This window comes from Diospyros lotus, chromosome 5 (assembly GCF_014633365.1).
Source record: "Diospyros lotus cultivar Yz01 chromosome 5, ASM1463336v1, whole genome shotgun sequence".
Classification (NCBI taxonomy): domain Eukaryota; kingdom Viridiplantae; phylum Streptophyta; class Magnoliopsida; order Ericales; family Ebenaceae; genus Diospyros; species Diospyros lotus.
Window position 1 is genome coordinate 22048247 of NC_068342.1, and position 21837 is coordinate 22070083.

The 21837-nt window shown below is 33.4% G+C and overlaps 1 long non-coding RNA gene across 1 annotated transcript; it reads right to left on the minus strand.

Moving 5' to 3' along the window:
• Positions 1 to 20813: 20813 nt before the first annotated feature.
• Positions 20814 to 21460, minus strand: LOC127802884 (uncharacterized). The gene is made up of 3 exons (XR_008023356.1): positions 21421 to 21460; positions 21255 to 21342; positions 20814 to 20959 (listed from the first exon to the last, which is right to left on the minus strand). It is a non-coding gene; the product is annotated as an uncharacterized LOC127802884 (long non-coding RNA).
• Between the last annotated feature and the right edge of the window lie 377 nt (positions 21461 to 21837).

The following is a 21837-nucleotide window of genomic DNA, read 5'->3' on the forward strand; positions in this document are numbered from 1 at the left end:
AGATGTAATTTTGACCATTGCGTTTATTTCAAACAGCTTAAGGAAAAGCTGTTTATATATCTCCTTATATATGTAGATGATATGCTTATTGCATGCAAAGAGAAGGGAGAAATAGATAGATTGACTCAAGCATTGAAATCAGAATTTGAAATGAAAACCCTAGGAGCAGCAAGGCGTATCTTAGGGATAGATATCACTAGAGATAGGAAAAATGGAACTCTGACCTTGTCCCAATCTGGTTATTTAAGAAAAGTGATAAGTCTCTTTGATATGGAAGGATGTAAACCTGTCTCAACCCTAATTCCTCCCCATCTTAAGCTTCAAGCTGTAAAAGGAAATTTGCCTAAAGAAGAAGCTGATCACATGAAGAAGGTTCCCTACTCCAATGCAGTGGGAAGCCTCATGTATGCCATGATAAGTACCAGGGTTGATATAGCCTATGGGGTAAGCCTAGTAAGTAGATTCATGTGAAATCCTTCTAAGGAACATTGGTCAGCTATTAAGTGGGTTCTTAAGTATTTAAAGGAGTCAGTCAATAAGGGTTTAGTGTTTAGTTCAAATGCTGAAAATTCCAACAGCATTAAGGGTTATTGTGATTCTGATTTTGCAGCTGATTTGGATAAGAGAAGATCCTTATCAGGATATGTTTTCACTTTGGGTGGAAATGTGATAAGTTGGAAAGCAAATCTCCAACACATAGTGGCTTTATCAACCACTGAGGTTGAATATGTAGCATTAACAGAAGCTATGAAAGAAGCCATCTGGTTGCAGGGAATAGTTAGAGAATTAGGTCTAGGTGACCAAATTTCTAAAATATACTGTGATTCCCAAAGTGCAATTCATCTCTCAAAGAATAGTGCGTTTCATGAGAGAACCAAGCACATAGATGTGCGTTTTCATTTTGTTAGAGATATTATAGCTAAAGGTCAGGTAAAAATAGAAAAGATTTCTACTTTAATAAATCATGCAGATATCCTAACTAAATCAGTTCATGTAGTTAAGTTTGAGCAGGCTTTGGACTTGCTCAATATTCTTCCAACGTAGCTGTGGAAGATTTGCAGGGGTCTCTAGTCATTATCCACAAATTTTAAAATCCATTCTTGAATCAAGGTGGAATTTGTTGATTTTATGTGATTCAAAATGTGTTTAAATATTTTATCAAAATGTTGGCATGTTGTTTCATGATATTGAAATTCATATTATATTTTTAATATGATCATATGTCTCATTATATTTGATGTTACATGCTGATTAATATAATGCATGTTATCTTTATTGTGGGCTATTGAGATTTATTATGGGCTGAGCCCATATCCTTTTGCGGTGTTTTCCATTGCTAGCTAGAGCCTGATTTCTGGTCCATTTAGCGCTGATATATAAGGGCTTCCAGTTGCCCTAATTTCAAGAACTCTCGGTTTTTTGTCTTGTGCTCTCTCTCTGAAAACCCTAAATCGGCGATTCTTGAAGCGAGACACTTTTCGTGAATCCTTCGTTCTGATCTCTATTTCAATCGGTTGTTTGGTTGCTTCCATGGTAAGATCTGACAGTAAGAACAGTTTATTGCTTAATCTCTATGTGTTTTAATCGCCTGAGGCGTGAGAGGTTATTGAATGATAGAACATATACTTAGTGTTGATCGTGAGATCGGTATAGAACAGATCTATCTTGATCTTGTTGTTTTGTTTCTGTTTTTTAGTTGTATTGCAATATTGTTTTTCTTACGGTTTATGATCTTGTAATCTTTTATAAACTTGAGATCTAGTGGATTGACTAGAGGCAGAGCCTCTGCCGTGAGTAGGATCTATTGATCCGAACACGTATATCGCTGTGTCTTGCATGTATGGTTTTCTAGTTTAAAGCTTTTGGTTTTACTATTTATCGCGCTTGATCTGTGTTTGGCTGAGGAATCAGGTTGTTCAAAACCTACAACTGCCTTCTCTCTGTCCGCTGCACCAGGCTCTATTAATTCCTTTCTGTTCGTGCATTTGGCTTCCAATTGCTATCTGTCGCTCCACCAATGGGCCGCAAGCCTCTATTTCTAGATTTCCTGAAGTCCCCCACAGCCTTCTCCAATTCCTTCTTAATTTCCTTGCAATCTGTGCGCGGCTTCAAGCTCCAATCCTTCAGTCCGTGCGGCGCTGCCCAATTCCAAAATCCTCTTCCTCTGCCGAATTCCTCTTTCTTCACAAAGCATCACATTATTATATATATATCTATTAAATGTATGCACAAGGTCCACCCTAACCCACACATTCACGCCACTTTCATTTATCAATTAATATAATATATATATATATATATCACACACATAGCCCGCACAAACACGTTACTTTATATAATATATATATAAATAGTATAATATATAATATATCATATATATAAATAATATAATATATAATAAAAAATATAATATTTAATAAACTCTTAATTATATTATAATACTAATTATTTATAATATTTATATTTATTTATATTATAATATTAATTTATAGTATTATTTTTTAAAATTAACTTTAAAATAATTTTTTTAATTTTAATTTTAATCTATTTTTTATTTTTATTTTTAACCCAAACACCAAGTAGTATTCTTGTAAAATAACAAGAAATACTAAAAATTAAATATATACAAAGAGAACTCAAAATACTAGATAATTTTAGATCAAACACATATAAAATACTAGAAACACTATTCAATTATGACCAATAAATGTGTGAATAAATTCCCACATCAAACAACGCCAGGTACAAGAAGCACCGATGGTCGTGTCTCTCTGCATAAGCGGCTACAATAGTTGTGAACAATTGTAATCGCAACATTGTGCAGAAGAAGTAGTTGCGACAGTGCTGTCTAGTGGCTGTGACTGTGATGTGCGGCTGCACTGCACTGTGCAACAGTAGTGACTGCGTTGTGCAACCCAACATCAAAGAGATCTAGAGACATATAATACCTACAAAGGGAAAAGCACCCTATCTCACCACGTTGCTGAGTTGTATGCAAGATGACATTTTTTGTCAATTTAAACATCATGAAACTGCCAGAGATTTGTGGAATGCCATAAAAGAAAGATATGGTAATACCTTGCTATCAAGACAAATGATTCTTACAATCAAATTTGACACTTATAATATACATCCAAATCATAACATGAGAAAACAACTCAGGGCGATGTCAAATATGATTAGAGAACTCCAATCAACTAGACACAATCACACAAACAAGCAATAAGTTCAGGCTATTATAAGATCTCTCCCTACTACTGATTGATGTTTAAAAATGATAAAATTTTATTATATTTTCATCCTTATTTTGACCTTGAAATTGGATTTAATTGAATATTTATATGCCTTTCATGGTTATTTGTAGATTTCTCAAATATATATAATAATAAAATAGTAAATAAATATAATACACACACACACATATATATATCATATAAGTGCAATGCGTGAAGCATATATATAATATAATATAATATATAAGCATATAATATATATAACATTATAACATATTATAATGTCTTGGTAGCCATGCGTGATGATCAATCCAATGAAGCCAACATTCATTCGGATGCTTCATAATACCCGTTCTGATGGATGAAGTCCAAGTATTGTTGAAGATCAAGCTCATTCAAATTGCGGTGTTGTAGTATTCGGATGCCAAGGGAAAAACATGCAAAAATATGAAGTGAAAGCCAAATTCATTTGAATGATGTACTGTAGCATTCGAATGCTACTCACATTTATTGAATTCTATCTCAAATTCATTCAAATGACTAGTCCCTCATCCGGATGTGCCACCTCCAATCCATACAAAGTTGTTCTGAGCACTGTCATCGGAATCCCCCTTTGAAGATTTTTGTCAGAGCATGCGCAAATGAACATGGTGGCACGCGACATAATTTCTTCTTTGACGAGGGCCATTTGGAAAAGATGAATATATATATATATATATATATATCGCCGGCTTCACGAAGAAGGGAGTCCCCATCTGCCTTTTGACCAGAATAAGGGGACAAGAGCACTTTTCACGTTCTTTACATTATGTTTTGTTCTTTTCTTTTTGTTCTTTCATTCCACTAGTGTTGTTTCTTCATTTTGTTCTATCAACACAGTGTTCTTCATTTCTGTTAGTTACATTCTGCAATTTCTTTTCATGCTCGTTTACATTCTACAGCTCTCATTGACTGTTCATTTACATTTCTGTATTTTTAATTTCTGTATTTACATTCCCGCACTTTAATTCTTGTCTCTTTAATTTTTAGTTGGAGATGTGTGGCTAAGCTTAAACTTGGGCCAAGGCAAGGACTGTGTGTAACGCCCCGTTCCCACTCGCGGGTGTTACCGACGATAATCTCCTGGATTCCTCGTCCCAAAGCCCGAATTTGAAGGGTATACTATGTTTCATGACGAAACGCCCTAGGTGGGAACTAGGCTTCGTCTGGCCCTTCGCTTACCCAGGATCCATAAACACCCTAGGACCTCGCGAGTTTCTTATGAATGAAGAAATAACCCGCTACACCGCCTAAGGGCCTCAAGATGCTTCTTAACACCGGGCTAGACTAAAGGGAAACTCATACTCAAAAAATCCTCTAATTTTCCAACATTTCATCACTTGGGGACTCCTTCGGGGAATTTTATAAATTTTTTCTATAGACCAAAATCTCCCAAAATTGGGCTTAATTATTCCCCCTTTTATTCCCCTAATTTCAGAATTTTCCCCCCCTTTTTTTTTTCCTCCCGCGCGGGCCCCACGGCCGGCTAGGCCCGGCCGCGCGCTGGTTGGGGCGGCCGCAGCCCGCGCCCGTGCGCCCCGCGCCCATACCTGCTGCCCCTGCTGCCTGCTGTGGCCCTGGCGTGGCCACGCCTGCCGCTCGCGGCCCCAACTTGACCCAAAATTATTTCTTGGGCGTTTTTGCCCAAATTTTCCAGATTTCCTATACAACTTACATACATCAAAAATACCATTTTTTTTTTTTCAACAAAGCTTGTACAACCTTCTTGATGCTTAAATCCCCTTTTATTAAAAATATAGCTTTACAATATGTTTGCTACATCATACATCAATAAAAAATAATAATTTACAACATGCTTAGGCTTTCAAAACCCAAGCTAAATTACATGAGTTCCCTAGGGTCTTCATTTCATCAAGCATGCTTAACCTTCCAAGATCCCTTCCTTCTTGCACATGAGATACCTACATGGTGAGGATAAAAACCTCATGAGCTATTAAGCTCAATAAGGGTGCAATGACAATAGTATGAACATGAAAATAAATGTGATGCCAATGCATGTATGCAACATGGTTAGGGCTTCCACATCCTCACAACCACCTTGCTTTGAGGCTTTAATCTACCCTACCCCACTCAACCTCATGGCCATAGGTCCTAGAACAAACAACATGCCAATGCACACATAGAATTCATGCATCATACTTACAACTTGCAAGCCACCATCCCATGGGGCTATCCCTTACCTTTTTCATTTCTTTTGAAGCTTTAAGAATTTCCTAGCTTCACTTCTAACTCTTCCCATTGAAAGAATCTAGCCATATAATGGATCACAAAGTATTAAAGAAATTTCAAGAAAGGGAATTTAGCCTTAAAATGGCCAAGACACATACTTTCTTACCTTTCTTTCTTCTTTATTCTTTCTTCTCAATGGAAGACTTCTTCATTGCTTTCTTTCTTCTTTCTCTTCAAATGGGGAAAAGTTTGAGAGAAAGGCTCTCCTTCTCCTTTTATAGGCAATTATTTCCTTTATTCATTTTGATTTAATTCTATGGCAAGAATAAATCCTAGCCCTTGGATTTAATGCGAGTTGGAAGAACCCATCCTAGCCATCCAAATAAACCACAATCCATGTGCTCTTGTCTTCTTTAATCTCCACCATTAGATTTCTTTTACTTTTGAAGACTAGATCTCAACCATTCAAATCCCTTTACATGTGGCAATCCATGCCACTTCTCTTGAATCATCTCAACCATTAGATTTTCAAGACTTAATCTCCACCCTTGGATCAAGTCTTCCATTCCATAAATAGATTTTCTTTTCTATTTATTTAATTTGAGAAATTTTCATGCCATCAACCTTGAAAGACATAATTCAAGGCTTTTCCAATTTATTAAATCCCCATATTTTCAAGACTTGATCCCAACCATTGGATCATGTAGTCTTCCAATACCAAAATTAGCCATTTCTCATATATTTAATTTGACTAATTTCACCCCATCACATGAGTGACCACTTGAGAGACATATATAATTTCTTTCCCATTTAATTTAATGGGACCATTTTCCATCATTAATGCTTGACCATTTTCCATTTCTTTTGCATTTTCCTTTTTTTGCAACATAATCATGTCTCCCATTAATTGCAAGAATGACCATATTCCAATTTCTTTTGGAATTAATTTAATCTTCCATTTATCTTGGACACCATTTTGCCAAGTGTCACTCCATGCCACCAACCTTGGCTTCCAAGACTAAATCTAAACCATCCATGTGGCACCCCTATACAAATACACCAATTTAGGAAAAATTAATTATTTCCACTCCCATAATTAATTTCCTCTTTTTCTCATAATTAATTCCTTTATGGAATTTCTCTACAAAATTACCAAAACACCCTTTGTGAATTTTCAATCCCATTTATCTCCACATAATGCAAAATGGGAACTAATTCACTTCCATACTTAATTCCACCTTCGAATTATCTCCAATTTACCAAATTACCCTTATTGGACTTCAATATCCAAATTACCAAAATACCCCTCTCATAGGGCACCATCATTCTCAACAATAATTCACTTTCTCAAGGGTATTTTTGGAAGTCTCTATCTTCCTTTCTCATTCTTTTAACACCGGTAACACCGGGTGTTACACTGTGTCCAGTGCTACTATTTGCCCAAGAGAGCCGAACTCCTATTGAACTAACAGAATGCTGATTTGAGTTGAGAAATGTGTCTGTATTGAATCTTTGGGTTTGGATTGAATCATAAGCCTAACTTAGAGTCTCCATGCCATGTATGAAGGTTACTTAAACTAGAGATGCTTTCATACCCAAGATTTAATGATTAATCTTAATCTTCCAGTCCTGTTTATTAATCACGATCCAATTTATGGTAGTTGCTTAATTTAGACTCTCTCATGCCATGTATGAAGAGTGCTTAACCTAGAACTATCATGATTTTGAATCATGGTTACTTACCGGATCTCAAATGTGTGTTAATCTGTATTTCAATTTATGATAGTTGCTTAATCTAGACTCTCTCATACCATGTATGGAGAGTGCTTAACTTAAAACTATCATTATCTTAGAATATAGTTAACCGCATAACCTTAATTTTAATAAGTCGTTGTTAATATTTTGATATCTCTTTGGTAAATCAGTGGGCTAGTACAAAAATTGCCCTGTCCCAAGATTTATCTATCCATAGTCTCGCTCAGTTGCATTTTTTTGTATTTAGATCATTTCCTATGAATTGGCCTGACAACTCAATTTATATCGTGACTCTATTTTCGTTTTATTAAAGATCTCCCAGTGAATCGATCTGGACTTATCCAGAAAATTAAATTGTGCTACAGCACACACTTGTACACTGGCGAATATAAACGCCTTGTGCCTGTATGCTTGTTTCTTCTTTGTTTATTTTGTATGTGTTTATTTGAAATAAATGCACAAGGTTAAACAAAACCAAATTTTGACGTCATTGCTAGGGAGATCAGTGATGGAATTAGTGCTACGAAAAAAAAAAAAAAACATATTATAGTTTAGTCTCTTTTGTTTTTGTTGTTGTTATTAATACATGAGACATAGGTTATGTAAGATTCATTGTTAGAATTCTTATCTACATTTTCACGTTCATATTTAATTATGTCTCAGTATCTTGATTACATGTCTGTGTTTGGAAATGCTTTTGGTTATCACGATCCCATTGAGTAAACTGTTTCTAGACCCTTTGAGGATTACCCAAACCTTCCCAGTCAACCAACTCCATCCTACATCACACTTCCTGTTGTTCACCATGATTTTAATGACGACCCTAATGCGACATTGGATTATTTAACTCGGAAAGTGGAGTTGTTAAAGTTGGAAAATTTTTAAAATTTTAATGAGATAAAGGTGAGATGCTCGGTGTGCAAGTCTTTAAATCATCAAACAAATGATTGTCCTACCATACCTATTCTCAAGAAATTTTTGAATAGGTAACCATCTAATTTTCAGACACACCACAGTGGTGAGAGGTTTTCTTTTAACCATTTGATTCATCCATGGAACAATGACTCTATGTTCCAATCTCATGAACCTTTTCCTCCAGCACCTCACCAATTTGAATTAGAGAAAGGGTTTACATCCAGCGAGTACCACCCTCAAGATGAACAATTTTTAGAGGATACTAACTACTACGCTACCCTACACATTTATTCATCAAAACTACAACCAAATTAATCAAATATCAATCCTCTTATTAAAGTAGGTGTAGGGTGATTATACTCGCCAGTGTGCGAGTGTGCGTGTAGTACAATTTTAAATTTATATTTCAGTGAGTCCGAGTCGGTTCACAGGGAGATTATTTATGGTTGAAAACAAAAATCACAGAATATTTGGTTTTTTGAAGGTGATTAAGATGATCTAAAGGCAAGAATTAAAACTTAACTAACACTGAATTTAAGCAGCTTGGGCCAAGACAATTTCAGTGTCAAAACCAATTAATTCCCGATTTAATAAAAAAGATTAGTAATATTCATCTGAATTAAGTTTTGCAGATTTGTCAGTAATTTTAGTTCAAGATAATGATAATTCTTATTTAAGCAATCTCCATACATGGCATGAAAATTCTAAGTTAAGCAATTACCATAAATTGAATTATATTCCACAGACAGAATTTATAGATACAAATTAATCATTTGGGATTGGGTATGAAAGCATTTACAGGTCTACCAATCTCCATACGTGGCATGTAAATTCTAAGTTAGGCTTATGCTCCAATCCAAACTCAAAGATACACTATACGCACATTGCTTAAATTAAATCAGATTAATATTACACATTTGAAGCGCAGCTTTCTTTAGGAATCATTGGCGTTGGACACTGTCCTTGCCTTAACCCAAGATTGGATTTAACTACTCATTTTCATTTGAGAATAAATTGGCAGGAATTTAAATGATAGGAATTAAAGACAATATTTAAAAGATAATATTTAACTGACCATATAGGCAGTGTATAATTAAGAGACAATAATTGAAAGACAATATTTAACCGACCATATAGGCTGTGTATAATTGAAAGACAATATTTAACCGACCATATAGGCGGTATATAATTAAAAGATAATAAGAATAACATAACACAACTATATGGAAACTAAAGTTTGAAGAATTGAGAGAAAAATTCTAACACAAAACTATAGAAAAACTAAAGTTGAAAATTTGAGAGAGAAATTCTAAGAACATAACTATGCTTTCATTATATGAAAAATTGGATGGTTACAAATGCAACCAAATGAGCTATTTATAACCCACAAGATACAATGGAGACCACTTAATTATCTAATTTAAAAATATAAAAATATATAATTTAATAATAAAAAGAAAAACAAAATACCTAATTTAAAAATAGAAAGATAAAAAAAATATCTAATTACTCAAAAAGTTCGAGTTAAAGTGTCGTTCTTGAAACATCGTGACTTGATGTAAGCGATGACATCATTCCAACCCATGAAATAAGCAATGATGCAAGCGATGATGTAAGCAACTTGTGGGACTTGGGCTTTTCCTTGTTTTGGGTTTGGAGCTTCCTTGTGTTGGGCTTAAAATCCATATATTATACATATTATATTATTTTTTTATTTTATATATTTTTTATATTAATATTTTAAAACCTGCATGCAATCACAAAATGCATAATAATATTCAATTTAAACCATTTTAAAATCAAAATAAGGGTGAAATTACAACAAAATTTTTACAAAATTGATCACTAATCAGATACCCTTTAGGAATTTATGTAAGGTTAAATAAGCTTTAATGAGCAGGTGGCTGAATTTCAAGACCAAACCACTAGAGCCATACGTGACATTCTTGATCAGTTGATTTTGTTAACAAAGACCTTGAGCATGAGTGATCCTGGTGAGTTTCCAACCCAACCTAATCAAGATTCTATAGGTCAATGTGTTGGGGAGGAATTTTCGTCCAGTGATACCATTGTAGAAGAAGAAGTCTGGGAGAAGGATAAGGATAAGATCAGGAAGTTGAAATGTCAAGATGTCATAGGTTTATCCACATTTGAGCCTAACTTTCTGATCTTTAGTTTGGTTTACATAGGGGATCAAATTAAACCAGACATGGGTGAGGTGTTTGTGCAAATTAATATGCCATATTCTGATGTAATAGATCCAACACCTCTGAATGAAACATTTTCAAAAGATGTTCGTGCTTTTATAAGAAAAATCCAATTGCATCATTTTGAAAATAATATTATAAGTGGTTTAAAGCATGTAATGATTGTTGAGATTCGAAGTGCAACCACTTATTTGATCCTTAACTAGAAGAAGAGGAAAAAGCAATAGAAAAAAAAAATAAGAAGAAAAAAAGACTATTAGTTCTGCCTTTATGTAGTTGTTTTTGATTTTGAATGTGTGTTTTTTGTTAGAGAGTTCTTTTGTAAGTTTGGCATTCATCTTTAACATTCACTAGTTTATGCTTCTCTGTTAGTTCAATTTTTTAAATCCACAATGAGCATATGGATCTTTTCTGCACTGAAGACACCAAGTACTCTTAATCTCAACTTTTTATTGTGACTAAAAATATTTCACTATCCAGGTATTCCTAATTTTTATGTGTTATTGTGTTTAAGAACAATACACAATCCAAGTTGAGGGGTGAGGTATAATTCATGCTTAATTGTGGTTGCTTGTTTGATTTATTTTTGATAAAAAAAAAATATTTGCTGGTGTTTGATGTGTTTATTTTTCTTAGTATTATGTGGCTTTGTTAATTAGGTTTCAGCAATTTTAATTCTTTTGAAAAAAAAAAAAATTTGAGCTCTGCAGCATTCGAATGAACTCTAGCATTCGAATGACCCTTATGTCCTCAGTGTGCATATTGCTGAACCCATTCGAATGTTCATGAAATTCATTCGAATGTCAGCAGTGTTGCATTCGAATGACCTGAGCAAATCCTTCAATAAGCGAGTTACTATTTGAAATTCATTAGAATGAGAGCAAAATTCATTCGAATGAGGTGTCCACTTCTTTAAAAATTCGTTGCGTATATTCGAATAACCTTACAGCTATTCGAATTAGCCTTGCGTTCTTTAAACTTGCATTCGAATAATCCTGCTATCATTTAGATGAGGGTAAAATTCATTCGAATGCATTATTGTTGCATTCGAATGCCCTTCACAAAATTTCAAAAAAATTGAACTCTAGCGTCAAATTCATTCGGATGAATTTCCTTCATATTCGAATGCCTCGACTAGCATTCAGATGAATTTATTATAGTTTCTGCACACAAAAAAAAAAGTAAATTGTTTTTTTTTTTGCGATCCTATTTCATGCTTACCCATGTGCATGCTTGACTCCATTTTGGTTTTGTTTAATTGTCTGGTCGTGTTATTTTTAAAAAATGTATAATAATAATAATAATAATAATAATAATAAAACAAATAGTTTCTGTTTTATTTTTGTTTGTGTGATTTTCTGTTTGTGTTATAAAAACATTCGAATGCAAGTTTTTGTTTGTATGTTTCTGTTTCTATTTGGACTTCTATTTGTGTTATATAATAATAAAGAAAATAAAAAAGAATGGTTTTCATTTTGTTTAAGTGTCTTAATTTGAGTGTTTAATTTTATTTGTTTCTATGTTTTCTTGTTTGTGTTATATATAAAAAAAAATTGCTGACATTCGAATGTCTTGAAATTCATTCAAATGAGTTGTTGCATTCGAATGACTCAAGGAAAGTAAGAAGAAAATATACAAAAAAAGAAAATTCATTCGAATGAGAACAAGGACATTCGAATGTCCATGAAATTTATTCGTATGTGTTACTATTACATTCAAATGACCTGTACAAATTCTTCATAAATTGAGTTACTGTTTAAAATTCATTCGATTGAATTTTGTTCTCATTTGAATGATAATCCTAAAATATATATATAAATATATAATAAATACAAAAACTTAAAAAAATATATTTAAAAATTAAAAAAAAGCAAATTCATTTGAATGTTACTCTTATTTTTTGGTAAGTAAAAGAAAAAAAAATAATATAAAAAATTAATTTTTTTGAGTAAATGCATTCGAATGTTGTCCCTAGCATTCAAATGAATCTCTTAAAATAAAAAAAATAAAAAAATAAATAAATATAATATTAAAGAAAAAAAAACACATTCAAATGATATCACTGCTTCATTCAAATGGATTGTACAAACTCTTCATAAATTGAGTTCCTATTTGAAATTCATTCAAATGAATTTCATACTCATTTGAATGATCTTAACAAAAATATTAATAAATTAAAATAATAAAAAAAATAAAAATAAATAAAAAAAATATTTTGATCAAATGCATCACTTAAAAGTAAAAATATTAAAAAATAAAATAAATAAAAAATTATTTTAAAAAAATCTAAAAAAATAATTCGAATGTTATTCCTTAGCATTCGAATGACTTACTTAAAAAATAAAAAAAATTAAAAAAATAATATTTAAAAAAATAATAATTAAAAAAATTAAACAAATTCATTTGAATGTCGTTCCCTTCCCTGTAGCATTTGAATGAATCACTTAAAATATTAAAAAATAAATAAATAAAATTTAAAAGAAAAGAGAAAAAAAAGATGAATCAATTCGGATGAGCTTCTTGTAGCATTTGAATGCATTAATTAAAAATATAATAATAATAATAATAATAATTAAAAATTAAAAAATAATAAAAAGAAAGAGAAATTTTTTTTGAATTATTTTGCTCCTTTTTACTCCTACAATTGTCTTGCATACGTATATATTTTTTTTGTTTGAGGATTAATATGCTTTCATTGATGCTTGTTCTATTGCATTAAATTTTTATGTTGTTAGCTAATTTGAGTTTGCAATTGAGGCATGAGTGTGATGATTTCTTATTTGAACACATGAATGTATAGGATTTAGAATGAGTAATCTGCATACATAGAATGTTCTTTGATTGGAAATTTGTCTGTCGAGTATGAAATCTATTGAAATAGTAATTAACTGGTTAATGCACTGCATGATTCCTCAACTTAAGTGGAGACTGTTATCTAGTGTGAGCAATTAAGCCTATTAAATGTTCTTTCTGAGTGAATAAATGCTTACTCTAGTTGCAATTTTCCTTGCCTTTCATGTTTTTCAATAGCTTCATTACACTACTTTGCTTTGAATGCCAAAAATGTCAATGAAAGAATTAAACTGGTTTCAAATTCTAAATTTGATGATTGAGTGAAAGTATGTCATAGGATGTGAAGAGTACAAGGTGAGCTACAAAGCTCAGCAAGTAATAAGCTAGAAAGAATAATTGAAGCTGAATCGAAAAATATCGATACTAATAAATAACTCACTGAATTTGTACTGTATAATCATTGTCTGTTTGCATTCATAAAAATGTAATGCACATAAACTGTAAACTAAATGTAGGTATGCAACTTTGGCTCATAGGCTCATATAATATGATAAAACATACCTGACTGATCAGAATCATGTAAACAAAAAAAAAAAAAACTGTAATCACATACTGTGGGCAAAGCCCCTAGTCCCCTGGTCATCACCAGGTGAGCAACTCATAAACTGAGTTGTAACTGAAACTGATACTGGTGGGATCCCTGCGGATAAGCCGCCTGGCACGCATAATGCAATGCAATGCTCACATAAATGTTGGCACATGATATGTAGTGCTCCATATAAAGTCATGCTCAATGCTCATACCAAGATGTATGCATATAATCTCACGAAATAATGCTGAACATGTCATAATAAACACTAAACATGTAATCTCATCTTCAATATTGGAATACAAAGATTCTATGAATTATGTATTATGGTATGGGCATGATTAATTTGTTATATTCTAGCATAAAATTCAATATTTGGAGGTATTGAATTTTTTATTTGAAAAAACTTGAATGAAAACATCATTAGAAGTTCACTTGGATTTCTGGAAAAGCCATTCGGATATTAGGGAGGATATCCAAATATGAGGAAAGACATCCGGATAGGAAGAAGGCTCATCCGGATACACTAACCCTCAAATAAGAAGCTATTCAGATATGCTGGGATATATTTAGATAGAAACTAGGACATTCGGATACTATTTTGGACATTCGGATATCTCATAAGGCACTTGGATATATATATCAGGAGACTTATTTGAATATAAAATTCAACTTCGGAGGGAGGCATCCGGATATGGAAAGAGGCATCCGGATATGCCAGACCTATCCGGATAGAAGAAAGGGCATCCGGATATGAGCTATCCGGATGTGCGAAAAACCATCCGGATATCATACGCAAGGAACTTGAAACTCATCCAGATATGGGAAGACCTATTCAGGTATCTGCAATTAAATTTGACGAACATGAACGCTAACAGAGATTGAAATCTGAAACAAAACTTAATGATTCTACACCATTTTGAATAAAATCTTAACGCTAACGAATCTCAATCGATATGAAACAACTTTAGGGATGATTCAAAGATAATATTTAATTGAATCGCTATAAAAATCATGCATATATGAGAACTTGCCTCTAAAAGAAATAAAAGGAAGAAGGAACTTGCAACTCAAAAGAAAGAAGAAATAATAGAACTTGCACTCCAAATGGGAAAAGGAGTAATAGAACTCACAATCCAAAATGGAGAAGGAGTAATAGAACTTGGAATCCAAAATGGATAAGGAGTAATAGAACTTGCAATCCAAAATGGATAAGGATTAATAGAACTTGCAATCCAAAATAGATAAGGAGTAATAGAACTTGCAATCCAAAATGGATAAGGAGTAATAAAACTTGCAATCCAAAATGGATATGGATTAATAGAACTTGCTCATAACTTCACTGTTATACGCATATATATATATACGTCTCTGCTAACTGATACAAATTTGAAAACTACAACGAAGAACTGGAATAATCTGAAATCAAAACTGATATGAACTTGTAATGGAAGGGATTACAAGAAGAATACTTGCCTTGATAAATCTTGATTGACTCACATGATCTCAACCAGAAATCTCCTATGCAAAGCAACTTCTGTAACTCACAGACTTCTTAGGTCTTTGTTCCTCACACGGCGTGAAGAAAACTATGGTTTATGTGCCTTTATATAGAGAAAGAAATAGCCTTAGAAGCCCATCTCCTTCTCCTTTTATAATTTGGAGTCCTAATTCTTAATTAACTTGGTATCCTCCTCCTACTTCAACTAGGAGACTCTCAATCCAAATCCATCTCACGCATGGATTCTCACTCTCCCTTAAATACATAATCTCACTTAATTAATAATAATACAAAAATTATTATTAAAACTCTCAAATAATAATAAAACTTTAGAATTACCTTCATGCCCTTGCATTTAATTTTCACAAAATAAATGCCATTAAATGCTAGTTAGATACTATTCTCTCAATTAAAAATTACTAGATTGCCACCTTAGCAAATTCTTTTAACTCTAAAATTAAATAGAATTAAATGCTATTCTTTTCCTTCAAAATCTCTAAATTGCCACATTAAATAATTAATTGGCAAAATCTCGTAATCAAATATTTTAATAATTAATTAAATAATTTCTAAATAAATACTGGGCCCTCTAACGGGTCATAACATATTACCCTCATTTTATCCTAAACCTTGTAAATATTTTCCCTACCTAATGTGTTTAGGAAATAGTCTATCTTAGTACTATGAAAAAAAAGAGAAGAAAAAAAAAATTAAACTGAAAAAAAAAAGAAAAAAAATCTCGCAGTTGTTGTAGTGAAAGCTATTCAAACAAAATGTTGAAGAGATTATGTATATAAAAATTGTTTTGTTATTTTTTTTAATTTGAAGAAAAAAGAAAAAAAAGAAAAAAAAATGAGTACCCACTTAGATAGGAATATTTCCCAGGGCACATTTCTTTGAATTCTTTATCCTTTTCTTTGTTTATCGATCCACCCTTAAGTCTCGTTACAATCTTTATGCAATCCCTCTACATCCTATGACACATGGAAGCTTGAGATTTGAATTTTAGAGTTGAAATTTTGTTTAATATCTGAAGTTGTGCATTGGTGCATTATTCTGATCATTAAGTTAAGTCAAAATCCCTCTTCTTTCATTAAAGTCCATTTTTCATTTTAGGATGACACCAATTTGAATTTGTTTTGCATTTACTCTTATTACGGTGCATCCCAGAGAGTAGCCATGAGGGATCATTTTTCTTGGTGTGTACACCTGAGAGGTTGTAATGTGGGTGTGTTAATTTATTTGATTGCTTTTTCTATGATTGAGTGTCCTATGATGAAAATCTGACAAAGAATGGTCGAATGTTTGTATTTGATATCCGGATAGTTTCCATAAGTTTTTGTGAGAGATATTTGGATGAGTCTTCATCATATTTAGATGCCTTAATCATATTTGAATATTGTTCTATGTATTAATAACAGATATTCGAATGAGTACCTTACATCCAGATGCCCCTTTCTCTCGTCCAAATACAAATATGTATATATGTGTGTGATATCCGAATGCCCATATACAATGTTCGAATGCTTTCCCTTATATCTGAATACAAGATAATGATATCCGAATATGTATCATAATATGAAGTATCTCACATTCAAATGACTTGAATCATATCTGAATGTGTGAGCCTAATATCCGAATGCTAGCACATGATATTCGAATACCCTTGAATCTAAAATCCTCATATCTGAATAGTCCATATGTAACACCCCTTCTCCTAGAGCTACCCGAGAAGAGGTGCTACGGATAAAATAAAATAAACTTTCTGATAAACTGAAATCTGATACCATAACTGAACATCTCAATCAAATTGAAATAAACTTTGAGTCAATATAAATGGTAAATCATAAACTTTGTCTAAGGGACAATCCCTCAACTGAAATATAAAATAATCCTAAACTAACAAGACACTAACAAAACTCCCAGACATCTTTGATCTTGAGCAGTTCCACGTACACACACTACTGACCACTGCTACTAGGCCCCATATCTATAACTCCATCGCTAGGACATGGAATGGTGAAGAGTACAAGGTGAGCTATAAAGCTCAGCAAGTAATAGACTTGAAAGAATACTGAAGCTGAATTGAACAATATCGATACTGGTAAAAGTACTTATTGAACTTGTACTGAGTATAATCACTATCTGTTTGTATTCACAAAAATGTAATGCACATAAACTGTAAACTAAATGCAAGTATGCAACTTTGACACATAGGCCCACACAATCTGTAATACATACTTGATTGATCTGAATCCTGCATACATAAAAACTGTAAGTACATACTACAGGCAATATGCCCTTAGCCCCTTGGTCGTCACCAGACAAGCCATACATAAACTAAAAATTGTTGGGATCTCCGTGGACAAGCCGCATGGCACGTATACTGAATGTAATGTCCAAACACATGCTAGCACACGATATGAAGTGCTCAATATAAAGTCATGCTCAATGCTCATACCAAGATGTATGCACATAAACTCACAAAATATTGTTGATCATATCATAATAAATACTAAACATGAAATCTGATATTCAATATATTAGAATACAAAGATTCTGTGAATTATGTATTATGGTATGGGTGTGATTAACTTGTTATATTCTAGCATATGAATTCAATATTTGGAGGTATTGAATATTTTTATTTGAATAAAACTTGAATTAAGCTGAACTAGAAATTTAATTAAATTTCTGGAAAAGCCATCCAGATATGAGAAAGGACATCTAGATATGAAGAAGGCTCATCCGGATACACTGACGTTCAAATCAGAAGTTATTCGGATATGCTGGGTTGTATTCGGATATGAACTAGGACATCTGAATATGATTTAGGCCATCCGGATACCTCACTGATGCACTCGAATATAACTGGAGCTATTCGATTATATAAAATTCAACTTTTGAGAGGGGCATCCGAATATGAAACGAGACATCCAGATGTCAACTTGACTCATCCGGATGTATGAGAAAGGCATTCGGATATCACACTGAACACATCTGGATACGACTTAATGTATCCAGATATCACTTATAATAGACACATCCAGATACGACACGATGTATCCAGATATCACTCACAAATCAATACCGGCACATCCGGATACGAAAGCAAAGCATCTGAATATCCCTAAGACCATCCGAATATGAATAATGGTCATTTGGATGTCACTCACATAAAACTTTTTAACACATCTGGATAGCCTCTAGCCCATCTGGATGTCACTCACATACTCTGAAAATCTATCTGGATATGAGGGAACCTATCCGAATGTCTGCAACTTTTAATCCTAGAAACGAACGAACACAAAGACTCGGATCTTGAACAAATCTTAATAAAGCTACAACAATCTGAATAAAATCTTGGGAAAACAAATCCCAAACGATATGGAACAACTTTGGGAATGATTCAACATTCATATTTATAAAAATCGCTAGAAGAATCATGCATGAACTGCCATGAACTCACTGTAAACGCATATATATATACACGTATCTATTTCACTAATATAAATCTGAATCTTAACAAAACTATTGAATAATCTGAGACTAACTCACGAGAGCTTGTAATGGAAGGGATTATAGGGAAGAAACTTGCCTTGATAATTCTGATCGACTCAAACGATTCAATAAAAATCTCTTATGCCAAAGCATTGCTACCTCTTCTTGGCTCTCTGTTCTTCATGGCGTGAAGAAAGCTAAGGCTTATGAGACTTATATACACACATAAGAAGCCCTAGAAGCCCATCTCCTTCTCCTATTATAACTTGGAGACCTTATTCTTAATTAATTTGGATAATTTCCACTTAACCCTTCTCACACATGGATTCTAAATCTCCTTTAAATACTTAATATCATATAAATAAATAATTCCTATTAAAAGAAATTATTATCATTAAAACTCTATAATTACTTTCATGCCCATGCATTTAATTTTCAAATAATTAAATGCCATGAAATGTTATACGTCACTTTTAAAAATCTCTAAATTGCCACATTAAATAATTAATTGACAAATTCTCTTGGCTAAAAATTAAATAAGAAATTAAATAATTTATAAATAAATTCTAGGCTTTCTACCGGGTCGTTACAATTTCTTCCCTCCTTAAAAGAATTTGGTCCTCCAAATTCATGCCTAGTTACTCGAATAACGAGGGGTAAAGACGCCTCATCTCTTCTTCTAATTCCCATATCGCCTCTTCTAACGAGTGTTGCTGCCATTATACCTTAACAAGAGGAATCATTTGAATATCACCATATGATATTTGAATGTGAACCTAAGTACATCCGAATGAAAAGTCATTATTTGAATGCAAGGATAAATATTCATAAATATTGAAATCCCACATCAGAAAATGATAAATCTCTCATGCTTATGCCATTAATCAAGAGTCCTGATAGTTATACAATCTGATATTTTGATGAAGGTTATATCTTGTGCCTAGCATTATCATGTGGCATACATGATTTTATGTGTGTACTGTTAGACCGGGAAGTGCTATGGCACACACCAAGAGGGGGGGTGAATTGGTTATTTTAAAAACTTGATAGAATCTTGAAATCCTTTTTGATACAAATTGTGGTTTGTAACGCCCCGCTCCCACCTACGAGTGTTACTCACGAATAGCCAACTTACTATTCACACGCTAGGGCAAAAATGAAGAGACGGCTACGTTTCAACGGGAAACGACCTAGGTGGGAACTAGGCTTTGCCCTCTCTTCGCTCCGCTCGAGGGTCCGGGAATTATCAATCGACCTATTAAACCCGAGACCTCGCAATCGTCACCCCTTCTCGAGCTCTTTAATGAAGGCTAAGGGTGACCTACTAGGATCAAAAGGAAATAAGCTAACTCTTTAGCTTAAAATAATTTATGGCATAACGCCTTAATTATAAGGAAATAGATTTTTCCTATCTTTGCCCCAACCATTAACCCATTTATCTCACTTCCAATTTCTTTGAAAAATATTTGGATTAATCTTTCTTTAGAAAAATTTAAATAAATTTTTCCTCATTAAAGCTCAATTGATTTTCCCTTTTATTTATTTCAAAATTTCCATAATTTTCCAACCATTAGGAAATTAATTTTTGAAATACAAATCTCAAGCATCCTCATCCAATTTCAAAATTTTAGGAAAATAGTCCATTATTTAATTTCCCAAAATATAGAAATTTTTCCCACAATTGCCTCAAATTTACATTAATTTAAAAAATTAATTTAGAGGCTAAATACTCATTTAATTATTTATTTATTTAAATTATTTCGTAATTTCATAAATGTCAGAAATAATTAAATAACCCACAAAAAAAATAAAACAATAAAAAAAAAAAGAACTTCTCAGCAGCACAGGGGGGGGGCGCGCAGCAGCAGCCGCGCCCCCCAGCGCGCGCGTAGGCCGCGCGCGCGGGCCGCGCCTGCCCCGCGCGCGCACTGGCCGGCCGCGCCAGCCCGCCCAGGCGCGCCTTGGCTTCCCAGCCCACTGCCTGGCCATTTTTTTTCCAAAAAAAAAAATATATATATATTTTTATAAAACCATATTTTCCAGAATACATTTCCATATCAAGGGGCTTCCAAAACACTAAATGTTTCCCCCTTTTAACCACATTTACATACAATCCAAGTTTAACAAAATAATACAACACAAAAATACAAACTACATAACCATTACACATAGTTTTCCTCTTTGCTTCAATACCTTCACCCTTGCAAAACTCCCTTTCCCTTGGATGTTTCTCCACCTACATTGAGGTCAAAGGACCTTATGAGCCAATGCTCAGTAAGGGTGCTATGCAAATGTAAATGAAGTATGAGAAACATAACATGTAATGCAATGCAATGCATATTAAGGGTAGTTCTCCATGCCCTCATAACCACTTAGGTTAAGGCACCAACCAACCCCTCACTCCCCTCACAAGTCCTCCTTATGGCCATAAGTCCACTTGGCCACAAAACATGCAAAGAACCATCACATGCAACTCATTCATACATGTACAAATGCAAGCAAAAACCCCTCCACTTGGGGCTATCCCTTACCTTGTTTCCTTGAAGCTTTACACTCTCACAAGCCAAGAATCCCTCTTAGACTTTGAAGCTTCAACACCTCCACAAGCTAATACTCACCCTTAAAGAAAAATAATAAAAGAGACTTTAGCTCTTAAACACATGCCTTAAACTATAACAAAAGAGAAAACTAGATTACCTTTTGCTAGACTTTCTCTTCCTTCTCTAGACTTCCTTGCCTTCTTGCTTCTCTACTTCACAAATGGGAAAAAGCTTGGAACTAATTTCTCACTTCCCATTTATAGAGTTTTCTTCTTAATCCATGCCAATTCTCAAGATCACATCCTAGCCATTGATTTTTTTCTTATTTCAAGAGACCTAATCTCTACCTTTGAACATTAGCACAATCCTTGTGCTTCTCCCAAGTTAAATCCTAACCCTTGATTTTAGGAGAACTCTTGCCTAGATACAAAGGAAACACAAATCCAAGAGACTTATCTTGTTAAATCTCCTCCATTGATCTCTCTTTGGAGACTAAATCTCCTCCCTTGGATCAATCCCAATTTTCCATAATTCCCCATTTTTCATTTAATTAAATCATGACTAATTTCCAAGA